Source organism: Apis laboriosa, unplaced genomic scaffold (assembly GCF_014066325.1).
Source record: "Apis laboriosa isolate Shangri-la unplaced genomic scaffold, ASM1406632v1 scaffold33_cov142, whole genome shotgun sequence".
Classification (NCBI taxonomy): Eukaryota; Metazoa; Arthropoda; class Insecta; order Hymenoptera; family Apidae; genus Apis; species Apis laboriosa.
Window position 1 is genome coordinate 736,922 of NW_025222887.1, and position 21,623 is coordinate 758,544.

A 21,623-nucleotide genomic window follows, 5' to 3' on the forward strand; every position below is an offset into this window, starting at 1 on the left:
ACTTTTGGGACTTATCTTAAATATAACAAAGGATTAATTCTTTAAAAATCAAAAATTTTTCGAATAAATATGTTAGAAAATCGTATGATTATTCAAAAATTATAAGACTTGATAAATTTATTTGCACACTGTTTATCGATAATGTGTGTAAATAGATAGAGAACTACTTAAAATATAAACAAATAAATTCTCGTAGTAAGTTTGGTAAACCAAAGAGGATCGATGTTAGAAAATGTTTGTAATTAACTACTGACGTTAGGAATAAATGTGAACATTTCATGAACCGAAGTTAGGTATTATTACAGACTGACATAAATATTCAATCGTTAACGATGAAATTATATACATATTTCCTTTTTTCTTTTTCTTCATTTTCTTTTTCTGTTTTTTTTTCATTTTCTTTTTCTGTTTCTTCTTCATCATCGTCGTCATCTTTTTCTTCTTCTTCTTCTTTTTCTTCTTCTTCTTCTTCTTTTTCTTCTTCTTCTTCTTCTTTTTCTTCTTCTTCTTTTTTTTCTTCTTTTTCTTCTTTTTCTTTTTTTCTTCTTCTACTTTTTCTCATTTTATTAAATTATTAAATTGAAATTTTAAGCTTATAATACGGCAAGAATTACTTTCTTTTAAATGACGTGGGTAATGTTTGGCTTATAATTAATATTTTTTTCGTTATTTTACAAACATTTTTTTTATAAGATTTATATTTGACAATTTAACTTGTTACGACGTAACTAAAATGGGTGGAAATTGATTGAATAATGTAATGTCCATTTTATAATTTTTCAGAATACGCTTACATGGATATTTCTCTATTACGCTAATATCAACTGTTAATATAAGAATATTTGCATATTAAAATTATTAGAGAAAGCTTATAAAAGTTAACTTTAATAAACTTTACAGCTTAAGACGTACATTATTATATCGTGTAATTATCTGAAGGAAAAGATAAAAAAGGAAAATGAAATATTGTGAGTGCTTTATGCAATTGCATTAATTATTAAGTATTATCTTATTCCAACGAAAGTAGTTAACATGGATCTAAAGTCTTCTTCTTTTAATAGAAAAATTAAAAAAATGAAAGTGCATTTTCGTTGATTCATTTTTTCCTTATTTATAGCAATTAAATCTGAAGATTTATATTTAATTTTACAATTCAAATTTAAACACTTGTTTGAAAATAAAATTTGAATATTTTTAAATTTTTAATTAAATATAATACAACTTATAAATTTTGTACATCTTAGTGCTTAAAATAAGCTGCCTCTACAATTCATCGAAATTTGTTGATGTTAAGCTTTTATCCAGATGTATCTCAGGTTCCATGATGGAATCATTGATTTGTAACAAAAATATTGTAAATAGTAATAATAATAAGAATAGAAATAGAAATACTGAAAATATTAATGGTGGTAGTGGTTAGTAGTAATAGGAATAGTAATAGCGAAAGCAGTAATAGTGGTAGTAGTTGTAATAGCAATAATGGTAGTAGTAGTAATAGTAATGATAATAGTAGTAATAAAGTAAAAATAATAATAATAGTGATATCGATACTGAATGATAATAGCAACAACAATAGTTAATGATAATGATTTCATCTATGATTAGATATTATTAATAATGATAAAAAATATATATATAATAATGAAAATGATAATAATACCATCATCAACAATTATATTAACAGTATTAAACAAAGTAGTTGCAATGTGAATCAGAAGTTGTGAATGAAAGATAATGATAATCATTATAGTTCAATAATGTAATAGTGGTTTTAATAATGATAATAATGGTGGTAATATTGTTTAATGTGATAATAGAATAATGATAATGTTACCACTATTATTATTGTTTTCATCATTATAATTTAAATATTTGTAATCGTTATTATTGTCATATTGATATAATCATTGATATAATCAATGATAGTTGCTGCTATTGCCATCATCACTCTTTCAAATCTTTTATTCTTGTTTCATATCATTAATTATTACTATTACTTTCTGCTACTATTAATGCCAGTTATCGATATTCTTGCTATTCCAGCTCTTATTATATATTTATCATTATCTATTGCTCCTCTCTTATAGCAGTAAAATTCCTTATTCCCACTACTTTTAGTATCGTTAAAAATGATTGGCAGTAGTAACGTCATTACCATTCTTGTTACTATTATTATATCACGACTATTGTTAATGCTACAACTACTATTATTAATAATTAAAAATAATAGTCTAACTATTGGTGCTGTTAATTTCTGCTATTGTTATTATTAACATTGCCATCATTGTCATCATTTTTGTTACAGCTCTATCAACATTATCATTACTTATACTTGATATACTATACATTATTCACAGATAACGAAAGCGATATAATAATCATACTAATGGTGGTGGTATGATAGATAGTAATAATAGGAAAAGTCTACCGCAGTTGTCAGAATACTATGAGTCGAATAGAATTAATTAATCACGGATAAAATAGTAAGTTAATAATAATAAAAATAATAATGATAATGATAATGATAATGATAATGCTAATGCTAATGCTAATGCTAATAATAATAATAATAATAATAATAATAATAATAATAATAATAATAATAATAATAATGCTAATAATAATAATAATAATAATAATAATAATAATAATAATAATAATAATAATAATAATAATAATAATAATAATAATAATAATAACAATAATAATAATAATTATAATTATAATGCAAATGGTGTAATATAAATGAATTGTTGCTGATTATAATATATTCACTAATCAATAATCCGTAAAAACAATAATAATAGAGTGATAATTAAGAAGATGATAATAACGACGATAGTAATTGAATATTAGAGTATTAAAATATATTATAATTGCAATTTATATTAGTTGTAGTGATATTAAGAGCAGCAGCGATGATACTTGTAATTATAATAATTGAATTGTCATTGTGGCAGCAGTAGTAATTAATAATATAATGTTTTTAGAGAAATAGCAGTCATATAAGAATTGCTAGTGATAAAACATTAATGGTAATGAATAGATAATTATATCGAATAATATACGAATATAAAGGTCTGAGGGCGTTTCAATATAACGAGTGTACCTTTTTTGCGTAAATGGAACATAAATTTAGATTACAAAACGAAAATTGAATTTATGCGAACTGGTACTTCCAATGATACTGGATTTTTTTGATTTTGAGATAAAGTATAAGAAACAATTCATTATCCCCTTTATCTTGAGGATAGGCGGCAGCACATTTCAAGCATATATGCTTGCAAACCATACGACAAATTAAATTAAACAAAATATATCATTGCACGTGTGGAATTTCTGTGCGCGACACTGGGGGGTTAATTATGATATTCATATACATACATATACATACATATAGATACATCTATAGTTTTATATTAACATAAACATTTGAACATTTTCTTAAGCGATTGATTTCCAGCAATTTTCTTTAACAAGTTTATGTATAAGTTTGTAATTTATCTGAATTTTATCATAGAATAATTCTATCTTATATATTGTTTATAGCATGTTTTATAAACAAACCATTATTCGATTTTTCCGAAAATATCTTTATCTTCTCGAATCAGTATTATTAATTCATCATTTCTATAATTAATCTATCCGTTCCGTAAATTCAAGAATTTATCACTATAATAATATCTTTTCTTTTTTATATCCAATATATTTTCACAAATGCTTTAACAATTTAATAAAAACGGAATCACGAGTATTGCTTAGATTTCGTTCGTGGCTTATAAATATTCTAATTCTAAATATTATAAATATTCTGCTTTGTATTTTATATACCTATTACTATATCGATAAATATCTATATTTCATTCAATAATATATGAATTTCTGTCGAATTAAGAATTTTGTCATAAATGTAAACTTTAAACAATGAAAAAAATGAGTTTTGTTATATTTAAAAAAAAAAAGAAAAAATTAAAAAAAAGAAAGAAAGAAAAGAGTAAAAATTAATTTCCAATACATATCACCGAAAAATTTATGAATAGGTGAATGAAAATAATAAATAAGTTTCATATAATAGCCATTTATCTCACCAGTGTCGTGAATTATTATTTTAAAAAAGGCATATTTCAAAATATAAAATTAGCATGATATATATTTAAGACCAATCGATCAGTTATACAACATCATAATCTTTTGTGCGCATGCGCTAAAACTACGTATATTGTTTTATCCTTTATTATTCTTTTATTTTATTATATTTTTTTATACATTTAATCGTTTTAAATTGTTGTTCTCCTTTGTTTCTTTCTATTATTTTCTTACTACTTACATTATCTCGCTTTATTTCATTACATAAATGCGTATATAAAATACTTTATTGCACTTATTGTCTGTGTTCTTTTCAAACCGCATTAGGTAACAATTTCGTTAATATTTATTTCTCTTATAAAACAAGGTAACAAAATATCGATAGATAAATAGCATTCGATTTAATATTAAAAATTATTTTAAATTAAATTTAAAAAAAAAAATTATATTATATTATATAAATAAATTATATAATTTTTATACAAATTTATTTGTTCATTTTTACGTATAATTAATTATTCAATAAAAATGACAAATTTTTCTCGTATAATTTTCAAACAAATAAATAATTACACAAATAAATTCGATTAATGTCAATTATAATTGTTTTCAACTATTGTTTCAAACTAAATAATTGTTTAGAAATTAAATATTTCTAAATTGTTTTCAACCTTCCTTAAAGGGTTATATTAGAACTATGATATTATCTTTTTATGTATTTCAAATTTCAAAAATTTCAAATTTTTGGCTGTGCTGCGAAGCACGCGATATATCGAATGCTGAGACTAAAAAACTAGGCATTTATATTTATTCTGAGAGAATAAATATAAAAAGTAAAAAAAAATAAAAATAAAAAAACTGAAAAAAGGGGGGAAAGAAAAAGAAGAAAAGTAAAATTTAGCAGAAAAAAAAGGAAACAAAGTTTTGAAGGAATACAGCCAATAATAAATTATGCATATTTTGTACGCATATGCACCTGGTGGTTTAATATGAATTGTAATACGCTTACGCGCATGCGTGTCATTTTATTTTGTGCATTCGATGTATCCGTACGTATGCGTGCTACACTATATATGTACTATATATATGTGATCTAGTGTATTTACGTCCGTATGCGATATGTTAATTAATCGATGCGGTTGCGTTTATTTGAGATTTCAGTTACGATTACGGTTACAGTTGCGATTGCAGTTTTTTTTACGTATTTCGAGTGCATGCGTACACACGCGCCAGTAGGAAAACGTACACATATGCGCATATTCTCTTTCGGGATGAATTGTTTTCCCTCTTCTATAATACATATGCGTGTGCATTTGGGGCATGTGCCATTGTTAATTTGATAATGAGATGAAAAAAGAAATTAATAATGTAACGATATAAGAAATTCTAACAAATATACGAACGAAATTAGTTTAGTCAAGGCTCTTGAGATATATAATTTGAAACATAACAAACGAATGTGTCTTTATGAAAAGGAAAGTAACGAATATTTTAATTTATTTTTTAGAAAAATACGATCGGACACATTTAATGGTTAATTTTTATGTTTTCTTCAATTTTAACGTTTTAACAATGTATTATATACGAATATTATTCTTATTAATTGTAAATTTGATTTTTCAACTCAATAAATTTAACGATACAAAGTTTTAGAAATATTTTATATAGTTATATAAAGTACGAAAATGGCTAATGACAAAGAATCGATGATGCCGGTGAAATTAAAATAAACAGTTATATATACACGAATAGTTTTATGTCTGATGTTTTGTTATAATATATAAAGAATATTAGATATGTAATATGCAATATTAACAGAGTTAAATGATATTATTAAATGCCGTTATAAACCTTTCCTTTTAATTAAATTTTTAAACGATTGAACTTTTGCAACTTTCTATGCTCATCTACGTGGCAATTATATTAGTAAAATATATATATATATACTTATAGTCTGATTTATTTTGTGATACAGTATTATTTAAAAATCGCGAATGTGTGTGTTCAAATTTTAATTACTTTTTTTTTTCATCTTCTTATTTTTCTTTTTATTTTTTTTCCTTCTTTTTCTTTTTTTTTCTTTTTTTTATTCTTCTTGTCCTTGTTCTTCTTTTTTTCTTCTTTATCATTTTTTTTCTTCGAAAAAGCTTTACAGTTCCTTGTATTTCTGCAAGAAATATAAACGAAATGTGCTTGCAAAACTTATTCTATGTTCGAAAAATTAAATCGACTGTTACTTTTACCTCGAATATTAAATGTAAGGAAAATATCAATATTTTTCGGCAAACAATTTTGTTTTATTTACGCTTATGCACCTCGCTCAAAACTCTTAAAGTAACTCTTTCTCGTTTTATCGAAAATATGAGAAAATTAATACAATTTCCCAAAGATTTTATTAATTGTCTTTTTTGTCGTTGTTTTTAATTATATATATTTAATAAATTTGAAACAAATTCATATTTTGATTCTTGGAAATTCTTATAAATTTTATTTAAAAATGAGAGAGAGAGATAAAAGAAACGTTTTACAAAATAAAATTAGATAAAAATATTTTTACTATCTCAAAGTGAGTCAAATTAGAAAAATTGAAATAATAAACTTAAATAATAAACTTTATAGCATTCCGTTGTAACAGATATTTCGAAAATTTTAAGAGAAAATTGAATATTAAAATGATTAAAAAAATTCGAAATTCGTTCAAACATAAAAGATGTGTTTTACTTATCTTATTCAAATATTTACCAGATATTCAAAATTAGATAAATGAGATTTATTCTAAATATAAAGAAATTTGGAGAAAAGAAAAAAGAAGAAAATTCGAACGACTTTTCAAAATATAAAGCGATTCTGAAAGCATAAAAAAAAAATAGATAAAAAAGTGTCGCACAACTTTTGAATTGAAGCTAACTAACATGGTTGTTATATAAAAATGATTTAGAAAGATTATCGAAAACAATCTTATTTTTCGAATATGTATTTCCAAATCAAAGCGTAATGTATTATGAAATTCGTCAAATCGAAAATCTTCAAAAGTTTTCAAAGATTTTCAAAGTATAAAAAAAACTCAAAAAGTCAATGCGTAATAATAGTCGATACTACATTGTTATTCGGCGATTAACACATATCCAAGAATTACAAATAAGATGATTTCGAATCATTTTCCGTAAATATTATTTAGTTAATCGTGACCAATTAAATTTTGAACATACGGAAATTGAAATGTTTGTATATACGAAACGATCAGGGCCAAATAATTCAGATTAATGTACAATCTATAAATGATACTTTCACTTATTATCAAATAAGCATGTCAAATTTTAATAAAGTTTTTACGCACATTTATTATCTAATTATCAAATTAATTTAAATACGTATTTCTGAGATGCGATTTCTTTTTTTAAATAATTATGAATATATAAGTGTATATACATTAAACGCATGACTGACACACACACACACACACACACACACACACACACACACACATTTACTTACTCACTATATATATATAAAGATATCGATGTTATAAGATATGTTAAAAAAGTTAAAAATGAAATGATTTTTCTATTGTAAAAAGAAAAAAGAGAAGTAAAAAAGATGTGAATCATTGCTTTCGGAAATTAATATCATTCATATAATAGAATGCCATGCACTAATTTTGTAATTAACAATCAAGGAAAAGTCTAAAAATATTAATGGAAATTAATGTTATGTTATATGCTAGATTTAAAAAGTACCCCTTGTGCACACGCTTCAGAGCATCCCGAAAGATTAAATGTAATAATAATATATAACAATAATAAAATAAGAAATAAATCTAGAATCGAATGAAAGAAAAATTGAATTTGTCATTTTAAATACGTGAACAACATGTTTTTAGAAAAAAGGATAGTGATATTAAATATATTAGGATATATGCAGGCATGCATGAGCGCATTCACACACATAAATATATACGCCCCCCACACACACAAATCCACACACACACACACACACACACACACACACACACACACACACACACAAATACACACGCGCACACGTGTGAGGGAAATACATGTTGTGTATACACATATTTATTTGTGTTGCACACTCGTAGTTATATATCACAAGCGTTCATATAAACATACGCATAGACATACGATTATATGTTACTATTATTATAATTATAATAATAATAATAATAATAATAATAATAATAATAATAATAATAATAATAATATAAATATAAATATAAATATATATTATAAGAAAGCATTTTGAAGAGAGTACTAATTAATAAGATAATTATTGTAAACAATGACTACTGATTAATGCAACAAAGTGGACTAATTCGCGAGTAACCTTTATTCCTAACAAGAATGAAAAATTAATTAATTTTAGACAGAATAATAATAACTAACAATAAAAAATATTAATAATAATAATAATAAAAATATTAGGTATTAACAATAATAATGATCGTAATGTTCCTTAAGATGCGATATAATGCTAATAACAATTAAGTAGAGAAACAGTACGAAATAATAGATATAAAATAGTAGTTATTACAATTTTACGATTTTCATTGTCTAATGGTATTGAAAGATATATTCACAAGTAGCGTAGTATTCTAACTGATGGTGAAAAATTTAAGCGTAAGATTCCAAGATCGAGAGATATTGATTGTATGCGTAGGAGGGGAAAGAAAAGTGAGGTTTAATAACCAATTATAATAAAAATGACGATGACGGTTATGACAATGACGTTTCAACATAGTTCTGAGCAGTTTTACGTTTATTTAAATCTTTTCAATAATTTTTCATCGATGAATTTTCTCTGGTATCTTTTTTTCCCATATTTTTAGCATAACATTTTAAGCTAAAGTATCGATAAATAACGTTATCATTTAAATATATACATTTATACAAGCACAAGTTTTTCTTCTAAAATATTATAAACATCCTTTATATGGGAAATATCGCAAGTATTTCACGATTTAAAAAATGTTTCTCGAATCATTTATTTGTTTTATTCTTATTCACAGATACAATTAAATGAGATCTCATTTAAGAATTTTTATTCAATCGATTTCGCTATTATTCGTTTTTATACTTGGCCTTTTTGTCGAATAGAGTCACTGTTTTTTAAATTATAAACTTGATCGGAATATATTTTTTTTTTATTTTCGATTAATATATTATAATTATATTTTGGGCATGTATTATTTTAAAAAGAAGTCATGTTGCACATATCAGAATTTACATCGAAAATTAATTTTCTTATTCAATTTTAATCAAATACACAAATGAACATAAAAATGATTTGGCACAGATTACGATGTTGCTGAAAATTCAATATCAACTATATTTAGTTTCCACGAAACTAAAGAAATTGTATGTCCTTTTTGTGTTTCTTGCCACAGAGAAAAAAGGCCAGAAAGAATTCAAAGTATGGAAAATGTAGGATAATTGAATATCTCGTGTTATTAATACACACGCTACATCTGTATACCATATCTATACATTAGCAGGCGCTCGCACGCACGCACGCACGCACGCACGCACGCACGCACGCACGCACGCACGCACGCGCGCGCGCGCGTGCGCGCACACACACACACACACACACACACACCAAATCAAAGGTCGGAAGCTTTCTCAAATTAGCGGAAAGATATTTGTTGTGATAATAAATATTGAATATATAGCTGTTTTAGGGTATGAATCATTCCTATAAAAAATTAGAATTTAAATAATGTGTCGAGTTAGCGTGAAAAAGTAACATTTTCAACAATCTCAATTTTTTTCTATTCGAGAAAAGGTTCTCGTGAACGCGGATCGAAACGAACCTGTCCCATTTTCTACTTCTATCTACGTCTCTGTACGCGTGTCGATTGAACGAGAATCATTTTTCTTTTTATCGAAGATAGACACTTGTATCGTTAACATACACGTACACATATTTAAATATGCTTGTTAAAAGAACAATTTAACATGTACAGGGTGTTACATAAATGATAGTACAAGAGCGCAGTTACAATTCTGATAAAAATAAAATGATAATTTTTCAGAAATTAATCCTATTTTGCTTCTAAGATCGTCCCGGTTTCAAAATAAAAAGAAAATAAAAGAAACAAGACATTTATTCATGTTTTTTAACAACGATTTTCTGAAAAAATAAGGAAAAATGATGAAAGAATAATGAATAAAGATGGGGGGAAGGGAATTAAAAAAAAATAAAAAAAAAATAAAAAAAATTAATAAAAATATAGATATAGATATAAAAGGAAAAATAAATGACAAGTGAGGAAGGTAGAAGGGAAGAAAATGAATAAATGTAATAACGCGTGTTTTATTTGAAAGAAAACTGTTCTATATTATATTATAATGCCTCCTATACGTATTAAGTACCCTCTCTTCGTATTACGGATTATTCTTAAAGCATAGGTTATACATATAATTTATCGAAGCGAATTTTTTCTTTTCGATTACTTTAATCATATTATCGTCCTATTAAAGTTTTATTAAAAATATTCTTAAAATCTATTCTTTACATACTGCACATGTTTTCTTATAGTACAGGGTATTTAGGTACAACAGAGGCCGTTATACCACTAGTACTACTCTAAATAATCTAGTACTAACAAACTCGTTTTTAATGTTAGGAACATATGTATATAATAACGTTTGTTTGAGATTGTGAGAGATTAATTGGAACTTTTTTAAACGAAATTATCGAGAAAATCAAAATCGGAACGCGCACTTACATTTGAATAGTTAGAAATGTTCGTTGATTATTTTTTATCATTTGGAAAACAGAATTCAACTGGAAAATATTTGCATAATTTGAATCCGGGAATCTTACATATCGCATTTTCAGCTTTATTTTGCACACCCTATATACGTTTATTATACGTATATATGTGCACATCTGTGTACGCGTGCGCACGTATGTGAATATGTATGCGTAACATGTACACGATATCTTTATATACGCATACATATATGCGTTTCGCCCGAGTGTATATATGTTAAAATACACGTGATCAGCCATGTAAATATGCATATATGCATTTTGTATGTGTTCATACGCATACGTAACACGTACACATGTATACATATACATACATATATATATATATATATATATATATATATATATATATATATATATCGCTTAGAATAAACTTTCTTACATACAGGGTGTTTTAAAGATTGTAGTACAAGAGAAAAACTGCGGCCTTTATTATTAGAAAGATATATCTAAGGTGTCTTGAATGTGGAATATATTATTATCGCGATTTATCTATAATTATTTTCTTTCTCTTATCGAGAGAGCAATTACAATTCAAAATTCTACGTGGCTGCAAATTGAAAATAACAATTGAGTTGAAAATAATGCGATTATTTTTCTCGTTTATGTTTCTTTCTTTTCTTATTTTAATGGAGACATCATTAAAAATATACATATATAGAGAGAGAATATATTCGGTGAAAAGCGATAATAATAAAGTTTTATCAAATCATAATCAATTTAACTTTATACATTATACAAATTTTAACAAATTTAAAATTTCTCGTATCAAATTTTATCATTATATATATATATATATATATATATAATGATATATATATATATATAAGAAATATATATATATATGTAAGAAAATTTAGTTGTCTTGGCAAAATATTATATTGCTGGTGGTGGTGGTGGTGGAATTTCAATTTTTTTTCACATTATTCAACGCATTACAATCTTTCGCTTATTTTGCTTCGTAATTAATTCGCAATCAAATTTTATTTCGAGTAATTATGTGTTCAATAAAATAAACGTTATTTTAATCGATTATTTTTTTTAATATCGTTATATTTTATCATATCATTATTGTGTCATTATTTATTCTATACATTTAACGAGATAGTTTGAACGAAAGAAAAATTTTATTGTTAGCAAACGAAAATTTCAATTTTCAAATATATAGAATGTTAAGATATAATCGGTAAAAAAAATTAAAAAATCGTTTTATTTTCTACTCGAACATTTGTTATGGTCTAAATTATCTCTTGCACCATTATTTTTTGATCACCCTGCATTCTCAAATATTTGTTTCCTTAAACGCAGACTCTTTTTTTCACGAATGGAATGTAATCTAAATGCGTACGCTTTTTCAGGATTTTTAGATCAATCTCTGCGAAGGTATTAATCGATTAATACAGAATCGTACCAATAAGCAAATTAATTGATTGATAAATCGATGAATTAGTTAATTCATTATAGAGGTATTAAAATATTATACATTTATATAAAAAGTCTGGAGATAAATTAACATGTTTTTTTTTCATTTATTATTTATTTTTAATCCGAATCTATAGAAGTTAATTGTATTAATTAACATATATGTTTTATATATATATACATATATAAGATATATATATATATATATATATATGTTTTATATATATATATATAAGATATATATATATATATATGTTTATATATATATACATATATAAGATATATATATATATATGAGATGCATATGTATATTAATTAATTGTATGAATTTAATATATGTTTATATTAAGATATTTACTTTTTTCTTCTTTATTTCGAAAAAATCTCTGGGTTGCTTTTTTAATTACTTAATTATGTAATTGTTGAGTGAGAATTACGAATAACGAGTGATTAAACGATCATGAGTGTTCTCTCGTTTTTTTTTTTTTTTTGATAGCTATAATTATAATAAAAATAAAGTTATTTAAAATGAAATCTTTTTCCTCTTTTTTTTTTTTTAAATTTCCCTCATACAACTAATTCTATCGATTCGAATAATTTATCGTTATTTCTTCTTTCAGCATTCTTCATTTTTACAGTTTTTTTTATTTCAGTTGCAGAACGGATCTCTCTTTAATCCTTATACTATTAATTTTTTTTTTTTCGAAACTAATCGCGAATTATTTTAAATAATCAACAATTGACGTTATACGGAACTCTCGCTATCATTTATCATCATATTTGTTCATATATTAAAAAAACAAGTAAGTAAATTATCCAGCTCTTTATTTTTATTTTATCGTTTACATTAATTCATATATTAACATTACACATATAAACAAAGAAAGATTGCAACCACATAATTAATAAAAAGATAAATCTTTATCTAGAAATAAAAAAAAGTATCTTTACTTGCGAATAATAATTATTCGAATATCAATGGAACAGATGAAATAATATTTTTCACCCATTAGAATCTATCAAGCAAAATATAATTTCAATGTTATCGTGCATCTTATCTTATTTTTAGATTTTATTTTTCTAATATTCCAATTATTTTAATCGTTATAAATATAAATATGTAGCGTGATTATCAAATTTTTATATATATATATATATATATATCTAAAATCAATGTTATTTTAATATTATTCTCATTATCTGTTCCATTCCAAATCGATGAATATTTTATATATTTATTAGGTTGTTCGGAAAGTAATTTCATTTTTTTCATGACAATGAAACATACTTTTTTAATAGCATATATGTATTTTATTTAATTATATATTGACCATTATGGTCCAATACATATTGCCATCTCTTAGGTACTCGCATGATTCCAGGCTCTTCTGATCTTTGTTTACAAAATAATTTGTAAATTCAACAAGTGGTTTTTGACATCTTTATTTGAAGTAAACGTTTTGCCATCTAAGGAATTTTGTGAAGAAATTGATAGTAATCCGTAAATGCCAGATCTGACGAATATGGTAAATACGATAACACTTCCCATCCAAGCTGTAACAACTTCTGACCATTAAAACACGAGTTATTAAAACTAGCGTGTAAGGTCTAGCGTTATTGTGATGAAACTACATCTTTCCTGTTAATTAATTCTTTTTGTTTCTTTTGTTTGATGGAATTATTTAATTTATCCGATGATGGAATTATTTAATTTATCCGATTGATTGCAATACTACGAATTAATCGTGCAATTATCAGGTAGAAACTCAAAAAAAAACAACTCCCTTGAAATCCCACCAAACAAATCACTTTTTCGAAATGCTTTGCTTTGGCTTATCTCTATCGCTCCATGATCGTTTTCGTTTAATATTGTCGTATTACTTTTCGTAAATCGTAAACACTTTTCATCTGCAGTTACGATTCGCTTTAAAAATGGATCATTTTCCTCATGTTTGAACAGCAAATCGCAGATATCAATGCAACGGAGCAAATTTCTTTCTTTGAGAACCCAAATATTCGAAACGAAACCAAGTCGTTTCATGTGATCATGAGCAGTCGAATTCAATAAATTCAATCTCGTAGCAATTTCTTAAATTGTTATTCATCGGTTTGCTTCGATCAGTGCCTTTATTTTATCTTCATCAATTTCAGGTGATCTTTCAGAACATGGCGCATTTTTACAATATCGAAATTGTTGAAACGAAATTTTAAAAACCAATTTTGACACTTGCGTATTTTTAATATATTTCTCCATAGACTTCATTCATAACTTTTTTCTTACCTGAACAACATTTTCACCTTTTCGGTAATAAAAAAATAAAATATGCCGAAAATGCTCATTTTAGTCTTGCATCTTCGTTATCATACACAAAAAACATAATCGCACAGAATCAAACGAATTTTTCTTATAAATAAATCATGAAATGCCAATTTTCAAAATATATAATAACAGGGTTTAGAATGAAGTTGGCTGGATAAACGTTCAACTAGCAACACTTGTGTGAAAAAACTTACTTTCCAAACAATCTAATATTTATAAAGTGAAAGAAATCGAACGATTGAAAACGATTTTCGAAAATTTTCGAAATAATGTTCCTGATAAGTTCAATGTTTTTACGCTATATTTTAAAAATATATTATTTTGTCCATTTGCGAGACACAAACTTGAAGCAAATTTTAAAAAGATTTGCGAGATTTATTTGATGATCAATTTTATAAATATAATTTTCGTACTTTTGCTTTTTGCCAAATTTTTCTTTTCTCTTTACTGTTATAATACTATTATTATTATTATTATTACTATTATTACTATTACTACTACTACTATTATTACTACTATTACTACTACTACTACTACTACTATTACTACTACCACTACTACTACTATTACTACTATTATTACAATCAGTACTACGTATTCTATCCGTTGAAGATAGAGAAATAGAAATATAAAAGATAATAGAGAAGATGAAGAAATATAATAATGAAAGGAAAGCAGGAAATTACGTTCAAATTCAATTCAATTACGTTAAATTCAATTCTCAATTTGTACAAAATTATATATGTAATTTCAATTTTTTTATTTTTTTAAAATCAAGATAAATATTTATATAAATATTATATAAGCGAGTCTCATTTATTTTTTTAATATTATTCGGAAATAATCGAGCTTTTTAATATTTTGATATTTAAATATACGGTATAATCATTCAGAATATATTATTTGAAAATATTAGAATAGATACATACATACATTATTAGCGATTACTTTCATTTTATCAAGTTTCAATTTTATCAATTTAGTCTAGTGTTTTAGCAATAGAGAAAAAATAAATTTATAAGTTTTTTTTTTATAAGAACAATAATTATTTAAAATATAGCGATTTTTTTTCAACTTTTTGCAGGAAAGATCATTCACGATATAAATGATGTAAATAAATGTAAAAAAATCAATTTTTCTTTGAAATGATACAATTATTATTTTAAATTATTCGTAAAATTTTTTCAATATATCTTCTCTTCAATAGATTTTATTATATTTAATAGATTTATATATATTTAAATTATACGCGTGCACTTGCTCTTGCTCTTGCTCTTGCTCTTGCTCTTGCTCTTGCTCTCTCTCTCTCTCTCTCTCTCTCTCTCTCTCTCTCTCTCTCTCTCTCTCTCTCTCTCTCTCTCTCTCTCCCCCCCCCCTCCCCCCCCCCTCTCCCTCTCCCTCTCCCTCTCCCTCTCCCTCTCCCCTACCTCCCTCTCTCCTTTCTTCTCCTTCTCCCTCCCCCTCCACACACACACACACACACACACACACACACACACACACACGCCTCGTTCAATAAAAATTCTTTAGATTTATTATGATTATCGATACAAACACTTAGGAATTATAAGAAATGGATATAATGATAATATTGACTAACTATTTTTACCATATACAAAATGATAAGGAGAAAGAGTTCATAATATTTAAAATAGGCAGTATAATACTTGTTGAATAAAGAAAAACTATTATAACAAATACGAGTCGAAAAATAAATGACGAATAATTTGTTCATTTCAGGAGAAATCGCCTATTCTCGATTATTTTTTGTAATCGGGAAAGAAAGAAAGAAACGTCGTTTTTACGTAATATGTTAATCGTTTTATTATATATTTTAAAAATTACGAATCCTTTTTCTTTATCATCCTGTATATTCTTTATTTCTAGTCGAATACTAATTTGTCTTCCTCTAAAATAGAACTTACAAAACGTCATTGTCAACGTTCTCTAAATGGGAAATTTCTAAAAAGTGTTTCTTAAAATTCTTTAATAACGTAATAAGATATAATCGTAAAACTTGACGTGAAATTAATATAGTTTTTATCATATCAGGATTATTCTTTTATTTTTTTTAATATTTCTTTTTTCCATTTCTCTTTCTCTTTTTTTCCAATTTAATCCAATAGCATGTCATATTGAACAGAGTATCGATACAAATTGTGGTCTTGTTCTTCGTTTTTTAAAAGTAAACTTTTGAATATAAAGTGTAATAAAAGAAAATTGGAGGAAAATTTTTATCAAATTATTCAATTTTACACGTTACAAAATTTGAAATGAATTTCCTTCGAAATAGATATCTTTCTTTACCAAATATATATATATATAAAACATCTTTTTCAATTTCGCGATTATTTTTGCTCGTCTCGCGTCTAAAACACATCATAATAAATGTATGTCATAAATAATCGCAAAATTGAAAATATCGACAAATTGGAAAAAAACGCTTGGAAAAGTATTATATGGCGGAAAAGATATACCATAAATTTCGTTATGCTTTAAAATAAAGCGTTTGTGTCAAAAATTCCCCAATTTTTTCATCGCATTTTCGATATATTCGGCGAGACACCAAAAAGATGTTCTTGAGAAAAAAAAAATATTACGTTTGTAAATCGAAATTTATCATGCTTGGAACTTATGATATAGATTATACATAGCATTACAAATCGTAGAATATAATCGTGCGATATTATAATCGAGATTACTTACTTATCTTGAAAATAGAAAAAAAAAGAAAAAAAAGAAAAAAATAAAAAAAAAAATAAATAAAAATATATAAACCACAATCTTAATCTTAAAGCAAATAAAAATTAAATGATTAAACAAGACAAATTAGATTTAAGAAAGGACGAGAGAGAGATTTCTATTTCGAAATGCTTCAATGATAAGGAGAAACTGTCGAGAGAAAGATGTCAAGATGTGATTTATCGGTGGAAGACAGTTCTAAAACGAAAAATGATTTACATGAGCATATGATAGCGCTGCTCGACGTGCAACACTACGACGGATTAAAAATCGAAGCCTAAAAAAAGAAAGCCGTGTCGCGTTTTTACCGCGATCGTTACTTCTGTACTTCTTACATAGTAATATGTTCTTCGATGAAAAGAAAAATACTGCGAACATGTGTGTAATCGATATCGAGATAAAGAAAGAAAGAAAGAAAAAAAAGAATAGAAACCGTTTTTTGAAACGGTATTGAAAGTGTGTGCATTTCTGTGACCACTGTACCTATACCGTTAGGCCTTACTTTAGAAAAAAATCATAAAAGATCGATATTTAAATATTTTTTCGAAATGGATAGCATATTCGTTGCAACTCGGCGTCTTTTGAGCAACAATCAGAACGTAAATACAAGGAAGATTTTGCTTTGTCAATAAGAGAAGGTGAAGAGAAAAAACAAAAAAAAAAAAAGAAAAAAAAGAAGGAATATTGAAATGCGTGTAAGTACCATTTGTACCGCATTTTTTAAACGAAACAAATGTAAAGATGAACGCGAACGACAAGGAACACGATTCGAATAATCCATTATAATTTTACGCTATCCTTCTGAAATAAGTCTCAATCGTTGAACCGTCCTTACAAACTTTACCATCTTATTGCCACTTCATTTTTTTTTTTTTTTTTTCTTTCCTTCTTCTCCTCGATTGTGATCATACGTTTTTCAATGCGAGACTATCAAGTGCCAATATTGCAGGGAACAATAATCAAAAGAATAAAACAGCCGATTCATTTCTTTTAATTCTGTCATTTCTTTTAATCCTTTATGTAATTTATCATCAGTTTTTAATTTGCAAAATAAAATATAATTTCTAATCGATATTTTATATTGGTTACATTTTAATTCGGATCGAATATCCAAACAATTTTGCGTACAAATTATATTTGTGATTTTTAAATTTTTACGAAATTATATAAAACTGAAGGGTATAAAGAAGCCTTAAATGAGAAGAAAAAGAAAAAGAAGAAGAATTGTGAAAAATTATTGAGAAAGATTTCTATAATTTTAATTTCAAAATATCGATCGATTTGAAATAATTTATACGTTTCTTTAATGTAAATAGCTAGCACTTAAACTCTGCGTTTTAACGAAAATGAATTTTGCGAGATCAAACTAAATATAGAGCCTATTAAAAAGTAATCGAAAGTGCCGTAATATCGACTGAAATCGTTATTTTTTTACATGAAAAGATAAAGCCGATAATATCGAAGATATGGATAATCCATTTCTTTCTCTTTTTATTTTATTTTTTTAATCCGTCGTTATTAAATTACATAGCGATTAGAAGGCTATAAGAAATATTTCTTACGGTTAAGATTTTTATCGTTAAATTTATAATTATATTTTTCGATAATCGAGAAGATATTTCATCTTCTCAATTTGAGACTGACCGATCACTGAGTGCTGATTAAAAAAAGAAAAATTGCATATATATTTTTAGATTTTCTTCTCGCGAGGAATAAAAAAGAAATCGATTACCGGAATCGTGTCCCTTGTCAAATTAGATTTTGATAAGGAGAGCAGTCTTTTTGCCGCTCCCAAATATAAGTTGTATCTATTTTTATTTCATATAATTACGAATTATTTATTTTACGAATTTTAATATTTTGATTCTTCTTGTGGTTATTATTCGATTCGTAGATTCATAAAACTTTATAAATCAAGATCAAAGTATCTATTTGTAATTAATTGTAATGATTAACGATTACAGGATACTCGATACTTGTATTTCATTTCCTTTCATTTCATTTTATTTCTTCATTCGTTTTTTCTAAAATGTAAAAAAAAAAAAAAAAAAAAAAAAAACAAAAATTTCAAGCGCCATTTTAATATCAATTATATGGATCGTGATTAGAAGTATATCCGTAGTTAGGGTAAAATTAATATCATCGATTGACTGCCCGATTTTTATATTTTAACCCAATTCCAATAAAGAATTAAAAACTATAAATTATTCGATAATTTTAAAAAATTATTGCGACGAAAAAATATCGATTCGTTTTTTATCATTTCTTTTTTTCCGCAATCTCGAATTATTAATTTAAAATCTTTCTTATGCAAAAAATTAACGATATCGATGATACGATAGAAAAGTTGAAAAAGTTCAGATCAAATATATAATAAATCAAAAAAAAATTACAGTTCAATTAAATTCATCCATCATTCATCATCCATTATTTTTTTTTCGTTTTTGCTACTTACTTTTCATACTTTTCATACTTTTTTCTCGTCCGTTCCTGTTTCAAATAAAATGATGGTACTCGAATGAAAATAAATAATTAATAGTGTTTTGTTTATTTCTCGAAACTAAGTAAAATTTAAATAAATAAGATTTAAAAAAAATAATTTATATTAAACCATTATGAATCACGATCTATGAATCACGTTCGATTTTATTTTATAAAATTGCGAAAACTTTTTTTATTTTACTCTAAAAAATTTATCTTTATTCAAATTTTTATTTTCCCTCGTATCATCTAAATATTTCAATATTTATTTTATCACGTTTAATCATTATATTATCGACTTGTGTGTGCGTCTGCGTGTGTGTGCGCGTGTGTGCGTGCACGCGCGTGATATGTGTATGATAAAAAGAAAAAAAATGATTTGTCTTATCCAGATTTCTTCTGGATATGTAATACGTTTCATTATTTCATTCGACCAATATCTAAATATTGTATAGGGAAAGATAATGGTTACGTATCGTTGCTAGATTGAAACGGAATGTATAATTTCGGAATATATAATCCGATAACCACGATAGTCGAAAAAAAAATGATCCAGCCATCGATCCGCGAGGGAGTTGAGTTTCGAATCGAAGGAAACTATTTTCGCGACCGAATTTACAACTGATAACGATTATTCATACGATCGTTTACAAAATTTCGATTTCTGGTCAAACAAATTATCGCTTGGCCCATGTTTATATATATTACATACACAAAAATCGGGAGAAAAAAAATTGTTGCAACACGAACGACAGTCGTTTATCGCATAGTTGCTCTTACCACGACTAAAAAAGAAGATAAGAAACGAAAAAAGAGAGAAAAAAATGAAATCGATATAATATGTGTCCCTGTGCATTTTCTTGTACGCGATACGATCTGTGATTCAATATTTTGCACGTTCGAAAAAAAGAGAACGGTATAAACTTTTTACTTTTATTTTCGTATCGTTCGATCATTTCATCATCTTATAAATCCTTGCCTCTTCTTCTTTATCGTTGTCGTCGACGTCATCATTGTCGTCATTATTATCGTCGTCGTTATTATCGTCATCGTCGTCGTCTTCGTTGTCGTGTCATCATCGTTCTCGTCGTCATTACGAATGCAAAGTATATGGAAATGAATAGCGATTGTGACAGAAGAAATTCCACATCCATATCTGTGATGTGTACGTAAAAAAAGAAAAAAAAAAAAAAAAAAAAAGAAAAAAAAGACGTGACATGTGATAGACTCATAAAAGTGGAGTTCGTTTCTGTCATGATTCCATGATTGAACAAGTGGCCTTGAATGGACAAAAAAAGAAACCCGGCTAAAACGTATTAAAGACACACCAATACGGATTATTTACTTTTCGATAGATATTTCGTTACGTTCCAATCGTTCCATCGAGGGTCACTCCATGTGGGTGTCGTTTCTGTGTTCGCGAAAACTGACAAACACTCTATAAAAATGAAACTATGTAAACTCGCCAACCTGTTTTTTCATACCTTTAAATATCTAGAAATATTTTCAATAAATATTCGGTATTGCATCCTTTCTATCCTTTATATTTATTATACGTACATATAGAAGATCGTAAACGATTGATTCAAGTTGCAAAGTAACCGAAAGAATCTTGTTAACGTAGAAACGTACGAAAGAAAATTCACTCGAAATATACGAAATGAATCGTAGATAAAAAAAATTTTTCGACTTCTGTAAATAAACACATATATAAATGAATAATAATAATAATAATAATAATAATAATAATAATAATAATAATAATAATAATAATAAT

At 25.8% G+C, this 21,623-nt stretch overlaps 1 protein-coding gene across 1 annotated transcript in view; it reads left to right on the top strand.

Annotated features, from left to right (window-relative positions):
* LOC122714606 (protein Gawky) overlaps positions 1–15,080 on the top strand; it is a 45,981-nt gene extending 30,901 nt beyond the window's left edge. The window contains exons 18-19 of the transcript XR_006346675.1: positions 12,957–13,106; positions 13,686–15,080. The gene's annotated coding sequence lies outside the window, so the exon portion shown is untranslated. The remainder of the gene's footprint in view (positions 1–12,956; positions 13,107–13,685) is intronic.
* The last annotated feature ends 6,543 nt before the right edge of the window (positions 15,081–21,623 follow it).